We start from the raw sequence: 27,441 nt of genomic DNA, 5'->3' as shown, positions 1-27,441 counted from the left end.
TCACAGAAGTTAGCTGACGTCACAGAGGCCACCCTAACCTGTGTCCTCTGCCCTTTTATTTGGGATGAATGCTTCTAGAATTCTTGATTTGTCACCCAAATAGCATCTTCAAGGAGTGTTTTCACAGCCTTCTGTATTTTGCACCTAAGAGTACAAAGAGAGTGGAGGAGAAACCTGCATTTTCTGTTGGAATTTGTGCTGTTGCTATTGAGGAGGACTGGGATTTTCATGAGACACTTCCTGTCTGGCAAGCACAGGCTCAAGATCATCAAGTGCCCCAGTTCCTTCTCAGCACTACCACACTTTTGACTTGAAGGTGAGCCTGCAGAGCAACAAGGAAGCTGAAGCCTATGTGGTGCTTGCTCTCAAGAGACGATAGGGGTGCATGAGTCCAGAACAACAGATGAGGTGTTGAGGGGAGCTTTATGAATAACTCAAGCCCCAATTTATTTTTTAAAAAGCCCTACAAAAAGGGGCTGAGGGCTGATTGTACTAGGGTAGCAGTACTGAACCCACTCCAGTGCAATAAACAAAGCATGAATCTCTGACAAGATGTGACAGCAAATTAAGCACTCCTTGCTAATATGTGTTGTTGACCTGAAGGACATTGTTAATTACCATCCCAGCATGTACAACGCCGTTGTTCATTTTACAGATTATTTTTTCTTTTATTTATCTGTTTTTGTGGGGGTATTGTAACACTACAAATACTGCCCTTTAAGCCCCTTACCTCTTCCCTTCTCTGATCTCTAAGAACCCCTAACCTTCCTTTACCTCTACCTGTTCTTGAACCTTAAAATACCCTTAGTTCCTCTTACCTCTAGCCACCTATGAACACTAAAACCATCTTACCTCCTTGTTTACTCCTACCCATCCATTATCCCTAAAAGCCTTTTTACCTCCATTTCACTCTACTCACCCCAGAACCCTAAAACCCTCTCAGCTCCCTATACCTCTACCTACCTATGCCACTAAACCCTAAATACACTCTTACAACCCTTTACCTCTAACCACCTCGGAATCCAAAAAATCCTTTATCTCCTTTCACTTCTACCCATCCAGAACTCTAAAAGCCCCTTACCTTACATGTTCCCGACACAGTACCATAAAACTGTGTGCCTATCTTAACCTCTGTCTACCCCTGATCCTAAAAAACAATTACCTCTACCTACCACTGAAGCCTAAATCACTTGAGTGATTGTTTTCAAGTTTGAACTTAGAAACATTCATGGTCTCTGCAAAGCCCTGATGACCATGTCATTCGGGAACAAAGAAGCAATTCATATGTCATATGCATGACTGAATTTTAGAATGACAACTTTTGCAACCTAACTAGATACAAGTCAAGGGCAATGTTTCCATCTAATAGTAGATGTGCTTTCAAAATACTTTGAATTACCAAAATACCATTCTCTTTACGATTTTTTTACGTTCCTGTCAAACAGGAATTGTTTGTAAATATCACAACCTTGACCACGTCCTTCGATATGTTAACCCCTTGAGTGCCCCGCCCTTTCCCCCTCCTGTGCCGGGCATTGTATTAGCGGGCGGGGTCCATGACGAGATAGTCTCGTCATGGGCACAGCGCAACCGCGCTCCATGACGAGACTATCTCGTCATGGGCACAGAAGGGGTTAATATGCATTTTAGAGAGGGATGCTGGCCTATAGCATCTGTTCACTAAAATCACAAGGCTTCTGAAAACTCTTGGTGTTGATACCAGTGATTTGAACACTGTACATGAGCACCAGATTATATTACATACAGTCAGATTCATTTGATTTTAAGCACTGGAGATCAGGTGATTTGCCCAGAGCAAATGATGGGACTCAAACCTGGTTGCCAACAATCAAAGTCCACAGGTCTGGATGGTAGGCCACTTCCATATTTCTCAATTTACATGTGAAAACCATACACAATTGGGATAATTGTGAATGATAACATAGGGTGAACACATTTTCTGTTGAAATGGCTTTGCTCCCAATCCCACCCCAGTTTAGACATGGCCATATACAAATCAGTCTTGACCCTGTGTCTCATGGGAACAGTCCAGCCTAAACTACCGAGCCAGGTTCTCCCTGGACCAGAAACAAGCATCCTAGGACCGGTTTCGGGGTTTCACCCCTCTTCAGCCAGGATAGCTTGATTCCAGTGGAACAGTGAGCCAAGGACCCACGTTTGGGCATACCTGGCGCACTTAGGTCAAGAAAGCAAAAGACACGCAATTGATGGACGGAATGCAGAACAAATCAAAACATTCACCCCAAGTCAAGAGATCTGGGTTAAATCCATGATTCTTTTGCTCACCATGCCATCCCAGTTTAGACCTGGCCATATGCAAATCAGTCTTGACCCTGTGCCTCATGCGAACAGTTCAGCCAGAACTACCAAGCCAGGTCCTCCCTGGACCGGAAACAAGCATCCTAGTACCGGTTTTCGGGTTTCACCCCTCTTCAGCCAGGATAGCTTGATTCCAGTGGAACAGTGAGCCCAGGACCCACGTCTGGGCATACCTGGCGCACTTAGGTCGAGAAAGCAAAAGACACACAATTGATGGACGGAATGCAGAACAAATCAAAACATTCACCCCAAGTCAAGAGATCTGGGTTAAATCCATGATTCTTTTGCTCACCATGCCACCCCAGTTTAGAACTGGCCATATGCAAATCAGTCTTGACCCTGTGCCTCAATGGAACAATCCAGCCCGAACTGCCAAGCCACGTCCTCCCTGGACCAGAAACAAGCATCCTAGGACCGGTTTCAGGGTTTCACCCCTCTTCAGCCAGGATAGCTTGATTCCAGTGGCACAGTGAGCCCAGGCCCCACGTCTGGGAACACCTGGCGCACTTAGGGCAAGAAAGCAAAAGACACACAATTAATAGACGGAATGCAGAACAAATCAAAATATTCACCCCTGGTGAAGAGATCTAAGTTAAATCCATCATTCTTTTGCTCACCATGCCACCCCAATTTAGACCTGGCCATATGCATATCAGTCTTGACCCTGTGCCGCATGGGAACAGTCCAGCCCGAACTGCCAAGCCAGGTCCTCCCTGGACCGGAAACAAACATCCTTGGACCGGTTTCAGGGTTTCACCCTTCTTCAGCCAGGATAGCTTGATTCCAGTGGCACAGTAAGCCCAGGACCCATGTCAAGGCATACCTGGCGCATTTAGGGCGAGAAAGCAAAAGACGCAGAATTGATGGTCGAATGCAGAACAAATCAAAACATTCACCCCAAGTCAAGAGATCTGGGTTAAATCCATGATTCTTTTGCTCACCATGCCATCCCAGTTTAGACCTGGCCATATGCAAATTAGTCTTGACCCTGTGCCTCATGCGAACAGTCCAGCCAGAACTACCAAGCCATGTCCTCCCTGGACTGGAAACAAGCATCCTAGGACCGGTTTCGGGGTTTCACCCCTCTTCAGCCAGGATAGCTTGATTCCATTGGAACAGTGAGCCCAGGACCCACGTCTGGACATACCTGGCGCACTTAGGTCGAGAAAGCAAAAGACACACAATTGATGGACGGAATGCAGAACAAATCAAAACATTCACCCCCAGTCAAGAGATCTGGGTTAAATCCATGATTCTTTTGCTCACCATGCCATCCCAGTTTAGACCTGGCCATATGCAAATCAGTCTTGACCCTGTGCCTCATGCGAACAGTCCAGCCCGAACTGCCAAGCCAGGTTCTCCTAGGATGCGTGTTACCAGTCCAGGGAGGACCTGGATTGGAAGTTCGGGCTGGACTGTTCCCCTGAGGCACAGGGTCAAGACTGATTTGCATATGGCTCGGTTCAAACTGGAATGGCATGGTGAGCAAAAAACAATGGATTTAGGCCCAGATCTCTGCACTGGGGTGAATATATGACATTGTTCTGCATTCTGTCCATCAATTGTTGTTTTTGCATTTGTCACTCGAGTGGGACGAGTATGCCCAGACGTAGGTCTCGTGCTCTCCATGCCACTGGAATCAAGCTATCCTGGCTCAAGAGGAGTGACACCCCAAAACCGATCCTAATATGCTTGTTTCCAGTCCAGGGAGGACCTGGCTTGCAGTTCGGGCTGGACTGTTCCCATGAGGCACAGGGTCAAGACTGATTTGCATATGGCTGGGTTCAAACTGGAATGGCATGGTGAGCAAAACAACTATGGATTTAGGCCCAGATCTCTGCACTGGGGTGAATGTATGACATTGTTTTGCATTCTTCCCATCAATTGTTTTTTTGCATTTGTCACCCCGAATGGGATGGGTATGCCCAGACATGGGTCCCGTGCTCTCCGTGCCACTGGAATCAAGCTATCCTGGCTGAAGAGGGGTGAAACCCCAAAACCGGTCCTAGGATGCTTGTTTCCAGTCCAGGGTGGACCTGGCTTGGCAGTTCGGGCTGGACTATTCCCATGAGGCACAGGGTCAAGACTGATTTGAATATGGCTGGTTTCAAACTGGAATGGCATGGTGAGCAAAACAACGATGGATTTAGTCCCAGATCTCTGCACTGGGGTGAATGTATGACATTGTTCTGCATTCTGTCCATCAATTGTTTTTTTTGCATTTGTCACCCCGAGTGGGACGGGCATACCTTGGACGTGGGTCTCGTGCTCTCCATGCCACTGGAATCAAGCTATCCTGGCTGAAGAGGGGTGAAACCACGAAACCGGTCCTAGGATGCTTGTTTCCAGTCCAGGGAGAACCTGGCTTGGCAGTTTGGGTTGGACTGTTCCCATGTCCATCAATTGTTGTTTTTGGAATCCTGCACCTGACACAGCCTTCTAGACTTATTATTGGGACTGTTTCTGTATATAATTTTTTTTTAACATGAACTTAGGTGCATATGTAAATATCCGACCATACTTTTAGCTTTTTTCTGTGAATACATATCAGTGTGATTTTGGAGGAAACCCAAACTTTGGGTGTTAAATAGGCCATCACATATTCGGGAGAATTAAGTTTGTGATATGCACCATGTAAATATCATTCGTTTTGACCAAAGATTGCCTGCAGGAAGCTCGGTTGCTAAGAAGCAGTAAAAATCTCTTATTCATCCTTTGCAACATGATGGGCTTACACAAAGAACAATAATTTAAGTTCAAAAGGATTAGCCTTCAGTTAAATATTTGAATATTTCATTATATTTAGGAGCATCATCTCCCAGAGAGCAGCAAAGAAAAACTTTTGCCACACCTCCTTCACAAGACACCTCCATTTTGTAATTCTGCGAGTAGAGTAGGTCATCTACGGTTGGACAACTCCCCATCAACCAGCCTTGAACGCAGCAGTGGATTTTTATACTGCCCTTTCTGTTGACAAGATGGCTTCCTGCTTAATGCTCTGGCAATAATTAATAGCAAAGTAAGACCTGCTCTATCCTTGTTTTTTTTTTAACTGTCTATATTGACACACCTTGTTGCCAGTCCAGGGAGGACCTCGCCTGGCAGTTCGGGCTGGACTGTTCCCATTGGGCACAGGGTCAAGACTGATTCGCATATGGCTGGGTTCAAACTAGAATGGCATGGTGAGCAAAAAAACGATGGATTTAGGCCCAGATCTCTGTACTGGTATGAATGTATGAAATTCTTGTGCAGTCTGTCCATCAATTTTTGTTTCTGCATTTGTCACTACAAGTGAGACGGGTATACACAGACGGGGGTCCTGTGCTCTCCATGCCACTGGAGTCAAGCTATCCTGGCTGATGAGCAGGGCCGGACTGGCTACCGGGCATTTTGGCATGCTGCCGAGCTGGGAGCTGATTTCGTTGATGGGGACCTGCGTGTGCTGAACGAAATTCGTTTTGCTTTGTTTATTTCGAAGCACACGCAGGTCTCCATCAACTAAATTAGCCCCCACCTCAGTGACACCGGCCCCCAGCTCGGCAGCATGCCAAAACGCCCGGTAGCCAGTCCGGCCCTGCTGATGAGCGGTGAAACCCCGAAACCGGTCCTAGGATGCTTGTTTCCATTGCAGGGAGGACCTAGCTTGGCAGTTCAGGCTGGACTGTTCCCATTGGGCAGAGGGCCAAGACTTATTTGCAAATAGCTGGGTTCAAACTGGAATGGCATGTTGAGCAAAATAACGATGTATTGAGGCCCCGATCTCTGTACTGGGGTGAATCTATGACATTGTTCTGCATTCTGTCCATCAATTGTTGTTTTTGCATTTGTTACCAATAAAAAGCATAATTTTAAGCCTGAGTTCAGGGCTTAATTTCTAAAAGAAAGAGTGCTGGTGCCCAAAGCTCTGCTCAGAAACTCTCGGAGCGCGAAATACCAAGGCTGATAATCTTAAAATCACGGCGTACCTCTAAATTAACTACCATCCACCTCCCTGCCACTTTCCATTCACTGTTGAAGGTTCCTGCATTTATCCTCAGTGACGGTTTTGACGCGCTGTGTGTTTTCTGCTCTTCCGTTTAGCAAACATGTGATGCGGTGAAAAGGTAACGGACGGGGTCACCGAAAATAAGTGCCGGTGCCTCCAAAGGCTCAAATTAAGCACTGCCTGAGGTACACTTTCAGAAATCAGTAAAGTATTTACTAATGTCATTAAACCGATACGCAGGCTGTTTTCCAAACGAAGGAGGGGCTGTAGCAAGTTAAAAGACGTTGGAGAAAAGTGTTCTGATATTCTTCTATCCCTTAAAAATAATATTTACAGTACACTGTCGCTTTAAAGCCTTTAAGTCTTTAAGGACCCTTGGAATGAATTTGTGAAGCAGCAGGAGTAAAAACTAACAAGACCATTTATCCTCATCCTCCGACGTTTCAAGTTGTTTCTCGGGTCAGGTTGCTTTCTGCTTTATTTCGCGTTGGTACATTTAGCTGGAAACTGCACAGCAAGATTAATTGGCGACGAGGAAGCGTCTACGCTGGCTTCTTCCTCGAAAGAATGCATGTTCCCGGGACTTTTTTCATTCCGGCGATTGAATGCCACCGGCAACCGATCCTTCCATGAGTTGAAATTGTCCCCAAGTAATAACTTTTGTACAGTGAACAATAATGTACATGAAAAAGAAACGTTTGCAGACATTCGTCTCTTTCAACTGCTTCGGTTTTCGATGGCGCAGAGCAGTTCAAATCTGGTAATATCCGTGAGAAAAGCAATAGGGCCGAGATTGCCTCTCGCGCTGCGTGCGATCCTCGCAAGCTAAAGATTAGTTCAACACCAAAGATGTAATTGTCATTTTAATGCCAATTGTGTTGCGGGGAATATTTTTCATTTTGGTTTGAACTCTTCACTCCTGACAGATACTGCTGTCCTCCAAGGGGCCGAAACAGCCCGTACGATGCTGCCTGCGATACAGTATCTCGCTTCGACACTGAAGGCAGCTGCTGTTTTTTCTTTCGGCCAAGTCTTTGAAGTTTTTGGGGCAGGAGATAAAATTATCGCCGCTAAAGTGGCGATAATGGGCTTGATAATATGCTCTATGGAATTCCAATTGAAGCTCAGGTTAGATGTCCTTCACATCTAACATGGGCTTCAATTGGAATTCCATAGAGCATATTATCAAGTCCATTATCGCCGTTTTTAGCGGCAGTTTTCTGCCGTTAAAGCGGCGATAATTTTATCGCCTGTCTTTATAATATGCCCCTTTGTCTTTTCAAGAGGAAGTTATGGTTAATCGACTTTCTATGGGGCGTATTATCAAGGTCCGGCGTTAAAATTATCGCCGCTTTATCGGCAGAAAACTGTCGCTAAAGCGGCGATAATGGGCCTGATAATATGTCCTTGAGAATTCCCATAGAAGCCCGTGTTTTGGTGACAATATGGGCTTCTATTGGAATTCTCAAGTGCATATTAGCAAGTCCATTAATGCCGCTTTAGAGGCAGTTTTCTGCCGCTAAAGCGGCGATAATTTTAACTCCATGCTTGATAATATGCCCCAATGTATTTATTAGAAACACTTTCAACAATTAAATTGTATCGCATGTTTTTCTCAATGTTTTTGTTAGAAAGTGACAGTTTAGACTCCCCTCACATTTCCATCAGCATCACAAGGCACTTCTTTTTCCAAAAATTGGGGAGGGATATGAAAAAATGTATAAACAAACGGACTCAGTTCACATCAAGACTATTTGTTATTTTATTGGCAGACAACTAAAAGACACTGTCATATACATGTTTTTTGTGATGTTGGGATCTTTTATTTATTTTATACATTTAATGATCGGCAACCATTTTTTGCAAAGGTTACCAGTGATGTTTCCGCAGTCAAAGAGGGCGACTACCTACACTCAATGCGGATGACGCTGTGCTGATTGCTCATACCGCTAAAGCACTGCACCTCCTAGTAAATGCCTTTGTTGAATTTATGGCTAATCGTGACCTACATACTAATTTCTCAAAGTCTCACATTATGGCGTGTGGCCCACGATGCATTCGACTCCCCTCTTTGAAAGTGGGTGAAAATTGTTTAACTGGTGTCAACAGTTTCTCATATTTGGGAGTCATGTTTTCCACTTCCAGAGGGGGCACCTGGTATCGTACATTGCAGAATACAGTTTTCAAAGACAATTGGTTCTCTATTCCGTCTCCCTCAACCTTGGGGAGGGGGCAATTGGTACCTAAGCTGCAGATTTAGAAATCTCAATGTGTTTCCATTGCTACCTACGGAGCTGAACTATAGGGCGTTGCAAACTGCGAAGCCATACAATGTAAAAAAAGTAGGTTTTGCAGGCAAATCCTCAGAGTACCAATTTCTACCCCACATGTCATTTGGCACGAATAACTGAATTTACAATATATAATTGTTTTTACTAGAGTGAGACCCTTAATATTTCGGTTGACAATCTGGAGCAAGGAGAAGGCATCACTAACAAGAGATATAATACTTGATTGCAGTGCTTAATTTGTAAACTATTAGGTGCAGGTGCTCAATTTTTTCTAGGAGGCCACACCCACTTTTCCAGCTCCACCCACTTCCCCCAGAGGCTCCACCCACTTCCTTTCTTCGTTCTATCCACGTCCACAAGCCTAAACACATCATAGCCACATCCTCACATCTTGAGTTCCACAAGAAGCTGAAGACCTGGCTCTTCACATAAGCACCTTGGGAACCTCCCACCTACACACCTACACAAGTGCATAGATACCCTCTTGGGTGATTAGTGTGCTATACAAATCAATATAACATAACATAATGTAACATATGGGAAGCCTATGACAATACCTTAAAAGGGAACTCAAATTAGAGAAGGTGTGTAAATCTCAAAATGCAGCTTTAGGAAAGGTCATTAGAGGACTTGAGGTAGCTTTGCAAACTAAAGAGACTGTGCTTATACTGTGCTGTTTAAAATAAAGGAAGGCGTGAAGGAAGGAATATATTAAAGAAGGAAGCAACAAATGCAGGCAGGAAGGGGAGTACTGGAGTGAGGAAATATATGAGTAATGGATGATAGAAGGAGGAAATAAGAAAAGAAAGTGAAAGGAAGAAATGAAGGAATAGAGAGAAAGGAAGTGAATGATGTGTGATGGATGAATAGAAAGAAGAAAGGAAAGGAGCAAGATAAGCATAAGGAAGAGTTGATAAGGAAGAAATTAAAGAAGAGATGAAGGTATAAGAAGTAAAAAAGAAAGAAAGGAAAGAATGGAGGAAGAATAATTAAATGCACCAAGTGAGGAAGGATGGGGAATGAATGAGGGTGTAAGGAAGCAAGAAGGGAATCAGGGTGTAAGGAAGAAAGAAGCTAGAGGGGAAAGGAGGCATGGCTGGAGGGGCTGAGGGAGAGAAAAAAGGAAGGAAAGAAAGGAGGTCAGGGGAATGGATGTGAGTATGAAGTGTAGTGGGTCAAGGAGGGACAGGGAGAATAATGATAGTGTAAAATTGCAAAGAAATTGAAAAACAAATGATTGAAATACATTTGTGTCCTTAACATACCATGTATGTTTGTAAAGCACATATTCACCAAAGGAGGCCTTGACAACAAATGTAAAATGTTGTTATTATCCAGCTCAACAGCACAAATTGTATTGACCTCAGAAAGATGAAAGACTGAGTTGCCGCACCAAGATTTAAAATTATGACCCTGAGAACAAACATGGATTCCTGGAGTGGATATAAAGAAATGTGCAAGAAGGAAAAACATAAAAGGGAGAGTGAGGAAGGAGGAGAGGTCTGTAGGCAAAGATAGATATGGTAGATAAAGAATGTGAAGAGAAATGAGGAAAGCAGCGATAGGGAGTGCGAGATTGGAGTGGAACATGATGAGAATGAAAAAAGGAAAGAGGAGAAAGGGAAGATATGCATACAGCGGGGAGTGCGTGAAAAGAAAGTGGAAGGGAAAGATGAGAAGGTGAAAAATAAAAAGTAGTTAATGAGGGAAGGTGGCGATTAAGAAGAAACGTGGATGTAGGTCAGAAAGTGAAGGAAGAATGGAGAGAAGGGAAGGAGTAAGGTGTGAAGGGGAGGAAGAAAAGCAGATACTAAGGAAGAGCAAGAAAACACTACACCTCTCCTTTATTAAGTATAGAGTCATTAATGATGTAAAGTTAAGGGGTCCCAGGGCTGTATCATTCTTGGCTTGTCTCATCAATGCATAGCTGTGCTGTACAAGACACACTAGCGATTCAGGACACCATATCACTGAGTGGCAAGCTTGGGAGCACGTTATTTGCACATGCATTGTTAAAGCACGTGCCATTGTTAGTTTTAAGGACTCGTTCTTTCAGAGTGTATGTGAACATGGCGGTCCCCCCCACCTCCTCAAGCTTGGTGTACGCGCTGCCAAAAGCAATTGTTGCACCTGACTCCAGGAGCGCTAAAGCTGGCGCTGCTAATACATTTACTCAGAAACTCATTAATTCAACTACTCACATTGAGTATTGAAAAATACATCACAAAATTACTCCTTGTGAATATACAAACAATATCATATTGTTAAATTACGGCTTCCTTTTATAATGTGTCCACTTCAGGCATGTTTGCACAGGTCTGCCTCTAGTGTATCCTAAACATTCTACATTTTAACAAGTGTGCACCAATCATTTGCACAACATGAATGACTCTACAGTTCTCAAGAGGCAACAGTGGTGGAAGAACGAAAAAGTCATCTATGACTCTTTCAATTTAGCTCTTAAATGATCATTCTTTTTTCAAAACAATTAATCCTTTTCATCTCTTAATAGGCCAATTACATACAGTGTAGTGGGTCAGGCGTGGCATTTTACCATAAGCGGATTTAATAAAGGAGACAGACAATGTTTTCTGCAGCATACTATTGCTCATTTTGCTTTTGAACACTTTAATCACCTGGCATGTATGTTTGGATCAATCAGTTTAAGCTGTTGTGTTCATTCATCTAGTAATTGAATTTAGTGGAAATGAAATGAAAGAAGACACTTGCAGAGACAATGAGGTAAGTATGTGAAATTAAAAAAACACAAATACTTTCCTGCTATTAACTAACCTGTTTCAGCACACTGACAACCGCATTTTAAATCACGAAGCACATACACTTGTGATTCTGCATGATGGGTATCATTTTTAAAAGCTTTCTTTCGTTAGTTTTCTCATTATCCAGTCTTTCTAATTTGGTAAAGTCAAAAGCAACTTGTAGATTAGAAACAGCCTTCTTTTCAGATATCTGCTATTTCTTTCATCTATTGCTTCTAACAAATGTGGACTTTTTGTATCCTAGAGCTGAGCCAGTGCGAACTATCTGTCGCAAAGAAAATAAAACACTACAAAAATGCACTAAGTCCTCATTTTCAAGGCAAACACAGTACCGACACTTCTCAACTCTGGAGCAATCCTTGTAATGGGAGAGTGCCACCACATCTCATTAGTAAAGATGTACTCTTAGACAGTGAGTACCTGCACTTCCGCATTTCTATTTAAAGTACTGCTGGTACCGGTAGTAAAAGGGGAGCATGGTGAAATGGGAGATGTGCGACAAGAAACACTTTCATGGGTGGACAGCACTGCCATTGAGTTTGAGGCATACTCACTAAGTAACCACTGGGGCGTTAACCTAACGTCCACGGCTAAGGTTCACAGTTGTATGTAATATTTAGTTATGTTTTTCACCAAAGTTCCCGTATTTGGTCTTTCCTTTACTCACCCGAGCCCATCACAGGGTCTAAGTGTCCCCAGACAGAGGCCCACCCTGCCATTGGTGGAGTGGGACATCCAAAGACAGAGTATCCTCATTTGAGGGCAAGGGCCCTCCCAGTGCTGAAAATGATTTGTTCCACCTACAACTTACCTGATCCTTGAGACGTGATGGGCTAGTCACATCGTGTTGCATCACGTTGTGCTGACTGGGTTCAGCAAGCCCTTCCATACCTGCTGCCCAGCTGCTCCCACTAATGCTACCATGGCCTGTGCCACACAATTAGTGCTGGCAGTTTCTAAGTGCAGAGCAGCACATGCACACCATGGTTAGTGGTGGGCCATGAGCACTTTGAATGCAGAATTACAGACAGCTCCTAGTCAGTGTGATAAAAATGAATGCAACACACTTTTTTAAAAATAATTTCAGAAAGGCGTGGCAGCAAAATAAATCTACAGAGAGTTTCATAGCATCCTGCTATAAAACCCAAACTATGTGACTCAGGCGCAGCCTCTGGCAACCATCGGTCGGATTTTAAAAGTCACTAAATCTGAGATGCAGGCCTTTAGCACAAAGGACAGAAGTTTGATAGGATCATAGCTGCGAAGGTTTCAAATTGCTATGTGTGACATTTCCATAATTCCAGTGTAATTATGAGTGGCATTTCAATGACGATGAGTGAGACTTTTTCACGAGCAAAATTAAGCAATGAAGACGAGGTAAACATATAAATAACGTGGTACCTGACCCAAACAAGATGTGTGAGGCCCCAACTGAGGAACAAAAACATCATGGACCTGCCTGGACATCTGTGTTGCTGGGCAGGCTGAACGAGACCTTCTTTCCAGCCTTTGGTGACTGAGACTGGGCCTCCTGGCTCCTACCTCGTAATTAAAGATGCTGCTTAGAGCATCACTCCATCCTGGGCGTCTCTGCCTCGTGTGACACTGCCCAAACATGATGTGTGAGGTCCCAACAACACACTCCTCTGGTATCTACTGTTGCCAGGCACGCAGGCCTGCAGAAAAACAAAACACAAATTGCCAGCCTTTGTGGTGGGGCCCCCCTCCTTACCGGCAAAACCAGGACAGCATCAAGATACGGGCCTCTGACATCAAGGGAGTGACCCGGTCCAACAGGGCACGGGGACGGCCGATGTCAGAGAGACCCAACAACAACATGAACTGGCTCCAGTTCCCAGGCAGGGCTGTCAGTTACAGAGAAAAGTAACACATTTTTTAACAACATTCTCCATGGTAGTGCCTCATATCCATAACTTATTCCTGAAACCAATCACTACGGTCGATCGGATTCATCCACCTATGTCACCCTCTAAGAGTAAGAACTTTAACACCAGCAGGTACCGGATGCAGCTGTTTGATGTGATTGCGCGCTGGCATTGGAATCATTGCTCTCTTACAAACAAACGCATAAGAGACTCACAATGGCTGGAACTCACTGTCTTGGGCCGCGGCCTGGCCTCAGATGAGTCTGTGTCAGTCTAGACTGTGGTGGTGCTCTGGTCTGCAAGGGTTTGCTGCAGGCAGTCTCAGCTCGAACAGGCAAGGAGTGAGACACCATGGGAGGCGGCAATTGAGGTTTGCAGCCCAGCATCGATCCGGTACCTCCACAATGATTGAGCTGTACTGGCTGACTCTAGTACCCGAGCGGGGCCGTCCAATGAGACTGTCTTGGCGACCGCTTGGCCCTGCAACCGGGTCACTGACTTAGTTGGTCTCCCTCGAGTGGCCTGTAATAATTCGAGGGCAGCCGGTGGTAAAATTAATAATAGCTGAGTGAGCTACACGACGAATGAGCCTTAATACGGATATGTATTTATTTTTTGTGCAGCTCTTGTTGCTTTAAAGAAGCAAGTAAATCCAAACTATGAAAACCATACCTGTATTGACCTGCAGTTCTCCACACCTCCAGCCTGCCTTGCCCCAGTTCAGCAAAAAGCCCGCCCTCAGCCTTTCTCCAACGGAAATGAAACAATGTTCCTTGTGGAAGGCAGGCGCGATCTGCTGACGTAACATCACTAACGTGATGATCACACTCTTTCAATATGCCTGGACCAGGGTGGGCCTTCCTATGAGGACATACCAGGAAGCAACAGAAGAAGAGCATGATGTTTAATAATTACCAGGCCATCTGCCGGAGTCAGAGGAGAAACATTGTATAGACCCGGCCCGGTGAAATAAGTGACGATGCTGAGCACCGGAAAGCACCGGCACAAATTAAGCACTGCTTGATTGTCTCTCTTGTGACAACGGCCTCTGAACTCCGTGGTTTGCATATGTTGAATCAGAAATGGGTAAAACTGGCATTCAGAAGACTTTTGTTGAGCCAAATTCATGTTAAAAGTTTAACAAAAGAATAATAGCCTCAATTTTTTATGAATCTGCGCTGGAAATGTGCTTCAGAAGTATAGAAAGGAAATCCCAGATTACTGCATATTTGTCTCTGATAGACTCATATTGCCTCCCTGTTTACTTGCGGCAGACTTGTGGGAGATGGGAGCGCTCTCTGGTATTTAGGTTTCCAGATGATACTGTTAAATATCTACTGTTAAATATCTATTGTGCTTCCGCTTGGGTATCACTCAAATCTTGTTGCTATTCTGTGCCTGTGTGATAGCAAAACTGGCCAAATAACGATACATTTTTTATTGTTTTGTAAATTTTATGAATTTTACGCTGCTTTTAATTCCTTTTATAAAAAAAGAAGTATCACAATTTCAGGCAATGTAGAGCTGTGTTTTCTTGGGATGCAATTATCTGATGTGGAAATCTGTTCACATGTAGGCTCATTTTTAACTCATGCTAAGGCACGTGGCACTATACTATTTTAAAATTTGCTACTATTTGATATTCCTGTCATATTCTCCTTAAATATGATTTTAATTGCATGAAATCTTTTATTTGCCATATTTATGTTACTTTCATGGATGAAAATCTCACCCGAATAAAGTGTTTGAAACTGAAACTGAAATATATTTAGTTTTTTTACAAGATTGTTTTAATCAGTTTTGAGGCATGTACCAATTTATACACAGCAAGGAAATCTAACAGTCATTTGTCTCAAAAAGCTAATGATGCTCTGAGTTTAAGTGAAAATAGTGCCACCACCATCCCCATATCTTACTGTGTTTGCATGTACAGCTCTAGCTCAGTATACATGTCCTTCCAAAATGGAATGTCTATCCATGCCTCTCAACCATGCCTGTAATGAGGGGGTTTCTTCGGATCCCCATTGCTTTACAACATCTCTTTTAGAAAATAACAATCTATGGGGTATATTATCAAGACAGGCGATAAAATTATCGCTGCGTTAGCGGCAGAAAACTGCCACTAAAACGGCGATAATGGGCTTGATAATATGCTCTATGGAATTCCAATTGAAGCCCAGGTTAGATGTGAAGGACATCTAACCTGAGCTTCAATTGGAATTCCATAGAGCATATTATCAAGCCCATTATCGCAATTTTAGCGGCAGTTTTCATCCGCTAAAGCGGCGATAATTTTATCGCCTGTCTTGATAATATGCCCCAAAGTTCTTTGCCAACGGGAACTTAGAATCCCCAAGCTGGCAAGCTTAGCTTACCTTGGATAATGTCTGGCTTATGACTTACCAGTACTTTTTTTATCATCCAGCAGTCCCACGGCTATGAAAAGGATTTCCCACTTCTGAGTGGCACCTGTTGCAGTCAGGGGACTGGATCATGCCCATTTTGCACAACATGTGTGGGTACATTCGACAAAGGTATGCATAGGTGATTGCCCAAAGGAAAGTCTGGGCACTTGCCTGTATTCAAAAGGGGAAGTTATTCCACTTAGTTAGGTATCTACAATGCCAATGAAGGGAATAGGTCAAGTTATCTTCAGCTTTCCATTTAGATATATGTTTTCAATAGCCAATTTACTACATCCATAACTCCACTGATTTCTCCTTATTGACCCCTAATGCCTAGGCCTCTACCAAAAAGTTTGAGCATCTGTATTAGTCTCTGGCTGGTCTACTTAGGGTAGCATTGACAAAAGGATGTTGGCTGCATATAATGATCCACCGTCTTTAATGCCTTTCTCCCATTAAGAACTCTGATATAAGTCATCAGTTCTGATCCAGGTTGCAAGAGGATCTATAGTCAGGCTGTTAGACCCGGCCTCGTAGCATGGCTCTTCCTGTCCTCGCACTACCTAACCTGGTACCAGGGACCCCAAGCACACAGACCAGCCGATCCTTCCCACCAGAACACACACACGCGACCCGGGCCTCCCCGTCCATGGCCTCTCTCCTTTCGGCCACCCCGGGCACGCGTGCCCACTTCGTGCACCAAGATGGCCGCCCGGCCCCAGCACAACCCGGGCCTAGAGGCGCCACTCCGGCTGGAGGACATCACGCTTCCAGGGGATAAGAGAGGGAGGAGCAGTTTCTATCGCACCTCTGAACTCCCCTGGGACGATGGGTTTCGATCGGCCCTCCGGCCTCCCTGAGGGCTGGCTCCACGCCTGCTGGGTGTCTGGGACTCCTCCCGACCTGGCCCTGAAAGGATCAAAAGACAATGGCAGGAAACCTCGACAAGCGACCCCCAGGTGACAAGACCCCTGCCTGCACAGACTCCGGACATCAAAGAGGGGTCGACCTATAACAAGGGGTGCTCTGGGACTGTCCGGCAGATTCGCCTTGGAACATCTGAGCCCTGCTGAGTGACTTGCGGCTCCCCGAAGATCGTAAGACCTCCGAACTGGTACCTGAGCCTGCTGAGTGACTCGCGGCTCCCTGAAGAACGTAAGACCTCCGAACTTGTGCTTGAGCCCCGCTGAGTGACTCGCGGCTCCCTGAAGATCGTAAGACCTCCGAACTTGTGCTTGAGCCCTGCTGAGTGACTCGCGGCTCCCTGAAGATCGTAAGACCTCCGAACTTGTGCTTGAGCCCTGCTGAGTGACTCGCGGCTCTCTGAAGATCGTAAGACCTCCGAACTTGTGCTTGAGCCTGCTGAGTGACTCGCGGCTCCCCCAGACTCTCTTTGGTCCCGCCGGACCCCACGACGACAAGCGTATCCCCCAGCTCGAGGATTGTGAGCTGTGCGCCAGGTACGCTCCTGCATTTGATCCATATCCCCCCAAAGACTGTCCCGCTACCTCCTACCCCTGCCAAGACTCTGTGAGCCCACGCTCTGCTTGTAAATATCTGCCTTGCTGATCATAAAGATCCTACCACTTCGATTTGATAAAGCTTGAAACCTAAGAACCCTCGGTGTGGTGTCTCTTTGTCGTGTGGTGCCAAGTGTACGATCCTAGATACGAGATTCCTCCCCTGCGGAATCTCCCGCCAGTGCCCGGCTACGATACATTGAGGGTGGGTCTCAGGACAGTCAGGGCCCCCTCCGGGCTCCTCTGAGGTCGCCTTCTAACATTGGTGGCAGCGGTGGGATTCGGGCCCATAACCTAGAGATCGTACCGTGAACGACTGACACACTACCGACAAAGATGGCAGAAGGAAGCGCCATGAGCCCCGCAGAAACCAACACCAACAGGGTGTTCCAGGTGGAACAACTAGATGAATACACGCACAAAGAACTGAAGCAATTCTGCAAAGAACTTAAAATCGCTACCACCGGTCTCAACACCAAAGAAGATTTGCAGAAAGCACTGAAAGCTTGGGTGGATGCCGGGGCCTCCCGCCCAGAAGGCATGGGGGAGCGACACGACGAAGCAGAACCCACCCAAGGCGAAAGCAGCAGCAATCAGGTGCGAGGCTTCGTGCCAGACGGGGGCCTTTCCCCGGAAGAGCTCGCAGACAGAGAGAGAAGTCGCAATCACGAACTCGAGTTAGCCAAACTCAAAATCGAAGGCGAATTGAAATTAGCGGAAAAAAAGCTAGCAGTAGAACAAATGCGCGTACAAGGCGAATTGGAAGAGAAGAAGCTCCAACGGGAGCACGAAGGAAGGAAGCTCCAACTAGAGCACGAACGCAGCTTGAAGGAGATTGAGCTCAAAGCCAGAAACGAGGAAGGGAGGCCCCCGGGGAACCGAGAGGCGGCCTCCCCGGCAGAACAGAAGGTCCACATCCCCAAGGACGTGGTCAAAGAATATTATAAAAATGATGACATTCAACAATGGTTCAGGGCCTACGAGGTCGCCATGACCTCTCATCGGGTCCCGCAGAAGGACTGGGGGGCAGGGCTGTGGGGACGGTTTCTGAGCGAAGGAAGGGACACCCTGCTCGACCTACCCCTCTCCCTGCAGACCTCCTACAGCCACATGAAAGAGGCTCTCCTCACTAGGTACGGCCTCACCCCAGAGATGTACCGTCAGCGATTCCGGGACTGCAGGAAGATCCCGGGCACCACCTGGGTGGAGTATGTAAACTTTTTCAGTCGGGCCTTCGATGGGTGGATCAAGGGCAGCAAGGTCACCACCCTCGAGGAACTCACCGACCTCATGTTGTGGGAACACCTGGCGGCGAACTGCTTTGTGGAACTACGCCAGCATCTGCTCGACAGCAAACTCACCGATCCCCGGAAGCTGGCTGTGGAAGCAGACCGCTGGACCAACACCCGGGTCCCCCGGAGCAGTGTAGGAGAATACCCCCGAGCCAGTCAGGGACCACCCCGCCAGAGAGGGGGAGGGAACCAGGGAGGGCAGAGAGAGTCCCAGTCGAGTCCCCCGAAGGCCCAACCTCCACCTTTCCCGGCACCCCCCCACCAGTCTCCGGACCCCCCGGGAGACGGGGGCACCGGGTAACCATCACTTGTTTCCGTTGTCAGAGGCCCGGGCACTACGCCAATGACCCGGAGTGCCCCATGGCCCCCCAGGTCCCCCCTGCTGCAAACCCTGCTAGACAGATAGCCAACGTAGCCCTGGGGGAGGAGGTTGAGGACACCGGGGAGTGGGAACCCGCAGCTATGGCCCTAGTATCCCTGGGAGATAGAGAGATGGTCCCTGGTAGCCTCCTGCCCTCCAACACGAAGAAGTACGGGCAGCTCGTCAAGATCAATGGCCACCAAATAGAAGCCCTGCGAGACACCGGGGCCAGCATCACCGGTGTCCTCAGGCACTTAGTCCCCGAGGAGCAGATCCTACCCAACGTCTTTTGCCCCGTAAGTTCCGCAGATAATAGAGAGAGTATGTGTCAGGTAGCCCTGGTGCCGTTTGAGTGGGGAGGGGTGATAGGTAAACTGAGGGTTGCCGTAAGAACCTCCCAGCCGGTCGACTGCCTCTTAGGGAACGACCTGGAGAGTTCTCCCTGGAAGTACGTCGAGCGCAAGGCCCACCTAGGGATGATGGGACTCCCCGAGTGGGTGTGCGCCACCACCCGATCTATGTCCACCCGACTCACCCCCCTGGGGGAAGTTGAGGACCCCCCGACCGAGGGAGTCAGAGCAGTCCCCGCCGAGGGTCCTCCCGTCCCCCCATCGGGAGGGTCAGTCGCCAGCGACAAACCCTCACCGTCCGACACCACCCCGGTCCCCGAGTTAGGCGATCTGGCCGAATTGGCCCCGTGGCGCCACGAGGGTGGGCCCACCCGGGAGGAGTTCTGCCGGGAGCAAGCCACCTGTCCTTCCCTGGTCGGACTGCGGCACCAGGCCGAGGGCCAAGCCGCAGGCGACCAAACCGGAACGCACTGAGTTTATTGGGAGAATAACCTCTTGTACAGTGAGCAGAAGTCGGTGGAGCTAGGATCCGGCCGGGTGCTGGTGGTACCCCTACGCTTCCGAGACTTCCTCCTGGGCTTGGCCCACGACGTCCCCCTCGCCGGCCACCTGGGTCAAGACAAAACCTACAGCCGTCTCGTGACTCACTTTTACTGGCCTAGGATGAGAGTAGCTGTAGAAGCCCACTGCAAGTCCTGTCCCACGTGCCAGGCTAGTGGGAAGAGTGGGGAGGAGCGCAAGGCTCCCCTCCAACCCTTCCCGGTCGTCAGTACCCCATTCGAAAGAGTCGGAATCGACATCGTGGGGCCCCTGGATCCCCCCACCTCCCAAGGTCACCGTTTCATTCTGGTCCTAGTGGATCACGCCACCCGATACCCTGAGGCGATCCCCCTACGCACCGTCACGGCTCCCGTGGTGGGCCGAGCCCTGATGGGGATCTTTTCCCGGGTGGGTTTTCCCCGCGAGGTCGTGAGCGATCGCCGCACTAATTTTATCTCAAAATACATGACGTCCCTGTGGCAACAATGTGGGGTGTCCTATAAGTTCACCACCCCGTACCATCCCCAAGGGAACGGCCTAGTAGAAAGGTTTAACCGGACTCTGAAAGGGATGATCAACGGCCTAGAAGAACCCCTCCGGCGTAAGTGGGACGTCCTGCTCCCCTGCCTCCTGTTCGCTTACCGGGAAGTCCCACAGAAGTCCTTGGGGTTCAGCCCGTTTGAATTACTATATGGGCACCCCGTCCGAGGTCCCCTCAGCTTGGTTAAGGAAGGGTGGGAGGCAGCACCCCAGACCACCCCACGAGATGTGTTCCAATACGTTCTGGCCCTCCGGAACCAGACCAGGAAGTTCCGAGAGCTGGCCGAGGCCAACCTGGAGGCAAGCCAAGAAGAGATGAAGCGCTGGTACGACCAGAATGCCACTCTGGTCGAGTTCCAGCCGGGCCAGCAGGTATGGGTCATGGCCCCCGTGAAGCCTGGCGCCCTCCAGGACAAGTGGACCGGGCCCTTCAAAGTGATTGAGCGGAAGAGTCCAGTCACGTACTTGGTGGACGTCCAGTCGCCCCGGGATCCCCTGCGGGTCCTACACGTGAACCGCCTCAAGCCTCACTTCGTACGGACAGAACTGAGCCTCCTACTGGCCACCGATGACGGGGCCGAAGATGAGTCCGATCCCCTCCCGGACCTCCTGTGTGTCAAGGAGAAGGATGGCTCCGTGGAAGGAGTGAACCTCTCCCCATCCCTCACTGACCAGCAACAAGCGGACTGTCGCCAGCTCCTAGGACAATTCTCCGACCTCTTCTCCCTGATCCCCCGAGTCACCGACTGGTGTGTCCATGACGTGGACACTGGGGACAGCCCGCCAGTAAGACACCGAGCCTACCGAGTCCCTGACCGAGTCCGGTCCTGCATTCAAGCTGAAGTCTCGAAGATGTTGACCCTGGGGGTGATCGAGCCATCCGATAGTCCCTGGGCCAGCCCCGTGGTCCTAGTTCCGAAGGCAGCGGCCCCCGGTGTCGGCCCCGAGCTCCGATTCTGCGTGGACTACCGGGGGCTCAATGACGTCACCCGGGCCGATGCCCACCCCATCCCCCGAGCCGACGAGCTCATTGACCGACGCGGGGCGGCCCGGTTCCTCAGCACATTCAACCTCACCTGCGGATACTGGCAGATTGCGCTCACAGAGGAAGCCAAGGAGCGGTCCGCCTTCTCCACCCCAGATGGGCATTATCGCTTCCGCGTAATGCCCTTCGGAATGAAAAATGCCCCGGCCACCTTCCAGCGACTGGTGAATAGGGTCCTGGCCGGGATGGAACAGTTCAGTGCGGCCTATCTAGACGACATCGCCGTTTTCAGTTCTGGATGGAGTGAGCACCTCCAGCACCTCCGGAGAGTGCTAACCGCCCTGCGCCAGGCAGGCCTCACAGTAAAAGCCAGCAAGTGCCAGATTGGGCAAGGATCAGTAGTCTACCTGGGGCACCAGGTCGGGAGCGGTAAGGTCGCCCCTCTACAGCCAAAGATCGACGCCATCCTAGCCTGGGAACCACCCACCACCCAAACGGAGGTCCGAGCCTTCCTGAGCCTCACTGGCTACTACCGAAGATTCATCCGGGGGTATGGCAGCCTGGTTGGCCCCCTCACCGAACTCACATCAAAAAAACAGCCCAAGAGGGTGCAGTGGACGACTGCCTGCCAGGAAGCGTTCGATGCCCTAAAGAAGGCCATGTGCACGGCCCCCGTCCTCCAGGCTCCCGACTACTCCAAGGAGTTTGTAGTCCAGACCGATGCCTCCGAGCATGGCATTGGAGCCGTCCTGTCCCAGGTGAATGACCAAGGCCTAGACCAGCCCATCGCCTTCCTCAGCCGGCGGCTGTTGCCCAGAGAACAGAGGTGGAGCACCATTGACCGCAAAGCATTTGCCGTAGTCTGGGCCCTCAAAAAGCTGCGCCCTTACCTGTTTGGCACCCATTTCAAAGTCCAAACCGACCATCGGCCCTTGCGATGGCTCATGCAGATGCGAGGAGGAAACCCCAAGCTACTGCGGTGGTCAATCTCCCTCCAGGGGATGGATTTCACCGTAGAACATCGCCCTGGTACGGACCACGCCAACGCTGACGGCCTCTACCGGTTCTTCCGCCTCAGCGAAGAGAACCCCCCAAGATGATGGGTAGTTCTCTCCGGCTTTCAGCTGGGGGGGACGCGTGTTAGACCCGGCCTCGTAGCATGGCTCTTCCTGTCCTCGCACTACCTAACCTGGTACCAGGGACCCCAAGCACACGGCCCAGCCGATCCTTCCCACCAGAACACACACACGCGACCCGGGCCTCCCCGTCCATGGCCTCTCTCCTTTCGGCCACCCCGGGCACGCGTGCCCACTTCGTGCACCAAGATGGCCGCCCGGCCCCAGCACAACCCGGGCCTAGAGGCGCCACTCCGGCTGGAGGACATCACGCTTCCAGGGGAGAAGAGAGGGAGGAGCAGTTTCTATCGCACCTCTGAACTCCCCTGGGACGATGGGTTTCGATCGGCCCTCCGGCCTCCCTGAGGGCTGGCTCCACGCCTGCTGGGTGTCTGGGACTCCTCCCGACCCGGCCCTGAAAGGATCAAAAGACAATGGCAGTAAACCTCGACAAGCGACCCCCAGGTGACAAGACCCCTGCCTGCACAGACTCCGGACATCAAAGAGGGGTCGACCTATAACAAGGGGTGCTCTGGTACTGTCCGGCAGATTCGCCTTGGAACATCTGAGCCCTGCTGAGTGACTCGCGGCTCCCCGAAGATCGTAAGACCTCCGAACTGGTACCTGAGCCTGCTGAGTGACTCGCGGCTCCCTGAAGAACGTAAGACCTCCGAACTTGTGCTTGAGCCCCGCTGAGTGACTCACGGCTCCCTGAAGATCGCAAGACCTCCGAACTTGTGCTTGAGCCCTGCTGAGTGACTCGCGGCTCCCTGAAGATCGTAAGACCTCCGAACTTGTGCTTGAGCCCTGCTGAGTGACTCGCGGCTCTCTGAAGATCGTAAGACCTCCGAACTTGTGCTTGAGCCTGCTGAGTGACTCGCGGCTCCCCCAGACTCTCTTTGGTCCCGCCGGACCCCACGACGACAAGCGTATCCCCCAGCTCGAGGATTGTGAGCTGTGCGCCGGGTACGCTCCTGCATTTGATCCATATCCCCCCAAAGACTGTCCCGCTACCTCCTACCCCCGCCAAGACTCTGTGAGCCCACGCTCTGCTTGTAAATATCTGCCTTGCTGATCATAAAGATCCTACCACTTCGATTTTATAAAGCTTGAATCCTAAGAACCCTCGGTGTGGTGTCTCTTTGTCGTGTGGTGCCAAGTGTACGATCCTAGATACGAGATTCCTCCCCTGCGGAATCTCCCGCCAGTGCCCGGCTACGATACTTTGAGGGTGGGTCTCAGGACAGTCAGGGCCCCCTCCGGGCTCCTCTGAGGTCGCCTTCTAACACAGGCTAAATAGACGCCTCTACCAGCTGGGAAAGGGGGTGATTGTTTACCATAGACTCTGATGCCTGCATTGTAAAGTACTTTAATAATGCCTAGAAAGCAGGCGCAACAGTTTATCTAGGCAAGTATCTGGTGTAGGAATACCCAGTCGAGAAAGTCAAAAACCATTTTAAATTGTACCAGCCTCGCCCAACAAGGCCCTGAAAAGTCACTGTGGAGTGTGAGACAGCCCTTTAAATGGCCACCTTGTGTCTTTTTTTTATATCAGAATGCATGACTCCAAGATGGCCATCCCAATAAAAAATTATAAATTCACCGACAGTCAGTCATTGCAATTTTGGTTTCTCTGTCATGTTCCTTTGGTATTTGTCTTTCAGGATCATTTAAAAGTAATCCATCTTGCGTCTGCGACTTGCCACCCTCTTCCTGCATGCCTGTCGAGTGTATTTTATGCTGCATGGTAGCTAGAGGGAAAACTCTCAATTGTGTGACAGCTTTGCATTCGAGGGCCAGCAGTGATCAGCTCACCCACTGGCCCTGCCCCCTCTCTCTCTTTCTCTATCTCTCACATACACAAGTGAACACACACACATACTCTCTCGCTCCTTCTATCTCGCTTTCAGTCATTAATTTCCGCATTATCTTCTACAGCACTAATGGCACGTGTATGCCTGCATTTCGGGAGCCTTGGTCCTGAGGGGAGATCATGTCAAAACCAGACAATATACAATACGGTTCCATGGGCTGCAGTGGGCATTTTAGCTTCCATCACCTTTACTGCAACCCCTTGACAACTGACTTTCGCTCACAGTGCATAAGCCTGCCCGGTGTCTCCGATCCCCTCGGCATGTGACTTTCCAGTACACTAAAAGAAGAATGCACAGTGACCCTGACTCGTGCCCTTCCACCTACTTCCTTGTCATGTGTATGCGGTGCTGCATGACTACCAAAGGGGAAATCCCTCCATTCAGAGTCAGTTTCAAGCTTATGGGTAGCTCTCATAATTTCACGTGCTAACACACTTCATTTCAATTATTTACCCCTGGTCTCCTCTCCTTTACAACAGTGTCTCACATGACAAATTGTATTTGCTGTTCGTTTTAAATTTAGTTCCCTAACATGGATTAACATAATCAGGTTTCCCTCAGAGAGTAATGGGTCAAAGCGGTGCCAACAGCAATTCCTGACCTTACAGTCACTCATGGGCTACACGTCTGCCAAGCCCAAACAGCTTTCTTCCCCACACTGCTCCAAGCGTGCGCCAATCAGGTCTTGAGAGAACAGCCCCCCGCTTTTGCTCTTACACCTATGCACTTATCTAACCTCTTTTTCAAAAATGCAGTTTCCAACTTCAAAGGGTGGAGATGCAGCAGAGATTACAGACAAATGGAAGAGTGATGCTTGCCCTCCAAAATCCAAATCCAAAATAAAGAAGGGCAGGATAAGGGATAAGAAGCCTTCAGAACAGGGAAAAGAAAGTTGACATTGTATGTACAGTAGCCACAATCTCAATAGTACTTCCTTAGTTTAAACCCCATAAAGATGCAGTTCATGCAAAAAACTTTCCCCAAACTGTCTGGTAAAAGGTAATGCGAAATAACTTATCAAGGTATTTCATCAGTGCCCACATAAAAGAAATGCTGCTTGCATTTAGGTCGATTACTTTATTGCTACTTGTCATATAGATTTTTTCTCCTAACAGACACCTTGCTTATTCAAGGCAGCATAGTAATGTAATCTTCAGGCATTTATGCATAATTTTTGCAATGCAAAATTTCCCAGATTCTGCCAAATTATGCTGCTGGAATAAAAATTATGCTCAGGCCTACTGGTTTGGGTCTTCCTGCGTTATCATTTTCTATTATGTTACCATTTGTGAACATTGTGTAAAAATATGTAGAAATGCATGGCCATATTTATCATTTCTTGACGCAAGGCAGAAAGATACCTGAAAGTGAGAGGGCAGGAATGCCAAATATTTATCAAGAAATGGGGGTGTAGCTTGCCTGGCTCCAAGATGGCCGCAACCGAGTGAGGCTCCGGAGGCCCAGTCACTGATCCGTAAGATTCCTGGCACCTACTGCGCCACAACGGACATCCAACCGGTGCCTCGTAGACCTGACCAGTCTGCTGGTGCATAGGATGAAGAAGGGGCTTACAGATGGTTGGAATATCCGAGACACAACAGATGAAGTGACTTGGGCCTAGTCAAAGTGGCGATGAGGCCTTGGTAGACAAAACTGCCCAACAGAAGCATACTGAAGAACTGGGCTGTGGGGCAGAGTTTGTGGATACCGGTGAGAAGGGATGCCCGGAGAAGACTTGTGCAGCTGGTCCATTGGAGTTTGCTGCGGGACACATGAGGAGGGTGCCAACAGCAAGACCAAGAATACACGTGCCTGCTGCTGCTGCGTAGCGGGCATCCGAGCAAAGTTCAGGACCCACGATATGGAGATAATGGAGCAGGGGATCGCAGAGACTGCGCCGGACATGGTGTGCGCCTGCAGTGTTGCCGGAGACTACAGAGAAAGGACACCAGAGAAGAGTGGTGCAGCGAGTCCCTAGGAGGTTGCTGTGAGCTGCAGGAGGACAGCACCGGTGGTGGGGCCAGCAATGTAAGCACCTGCTACTGCTACATAGCGGGCATTTGAAAAAAAGCAGAGAGGTCGGCGGCAAGAGAGAGGCCCCGGCGTGTCCAGTGGAGTGGCTCCCACATCGGAGGGCCTCAGCTGCCGAGTGCATAGCTGGGAGACTGCTAGGAGTGGGAGTCCCATCAGCGTTGCCCAGGTAGAGGCTGGGACGGCCCCTCCCTGTGACAACGAGAACAAGTATAGCAGAGCACGACCAGTGCTGACATGGAAGAAGGGGCAGATTAGCAAAAAAGTGAGGAACCCTGACAGTTTGATGGCCTAGGATCTAATATCTCTGCTGGCAGCCAGTTTCACTGTACATCAACCTGTAGAGGTGCCTCGCAGGTCGCCACTAGTGCCCTACATTTCTGCCTCCATGGCAATAGCACCTTTAGCAGATGCTGGAGAAAAGGGCCCGTAGTACCAGTGCAGAACCACATTGCGCTAGCCACAAACTAACACCTGTGGGCCTGTACATCCCCAGCAGTGACATTCCCAAGCATACAGCAGAACCTATGAGGCCAGCACTTACTGATGTCATGGGCCTGAGTGTGCATAGGGTGCTCTGTTGCAACACTAACTGCATCTCCCTGGTCATAACGAACACACAGCCTTATAGCAACGCAACATGGAAAAGACAGACAACACGCAATGCAAACTCCAGTTCAAGTTGCATTAAACTCTTAAGTACTGACTTGAATGCCATGTAGGGAGGTTGGAGGCCATGGACCCAGCTGCGGACGTTGATTTAAAGCAGATACTGGCAGCCATGCAGCACAGCCTAATGAAAATCGATAGGAATATAGATGTCTTGTCATTCAGAACGGATAACACACTGAGCGACTGGACACGGCGGAGAAGAGGGTGTCCGATGCCAAGGAATCCATAACGGCAGTGTCCGGGGCACATAAAAAATGGATAAACTGCTCCACTTACTGTGAGAAAAAGATGAAGACCTGAAAGCCCACTCATGGAGGAACAATAAACTCATCATTGGAGTTGCGAGAACAACTCGAATAGGGAATATGGAACTCTTCATGGAGCGGCTCCTAACCACCCTCTTGGGAAGAGAGATTTTTTCAGGGATCTTCGTGGTTGAACCGGCACACTGCTCATGGGTGCCCAAGCCAGTTC

Source organism: Triturus cristatus, chromosome 11, assembly GCF_964204655.1.
Source record: "Triturus cristatus chromosome 11, aTriCri1.1, whole genome shotgun sequence".
In the NCBI taxonomy this organism is placed as follows: Eukaryota; Metazoa; Chordata; class Amphibia; order Caudata; family Salamandridae; genus Triturus; species Triturus cristatus.
This window is presented reverse-complemented; position numbering follows the sequence as displayed.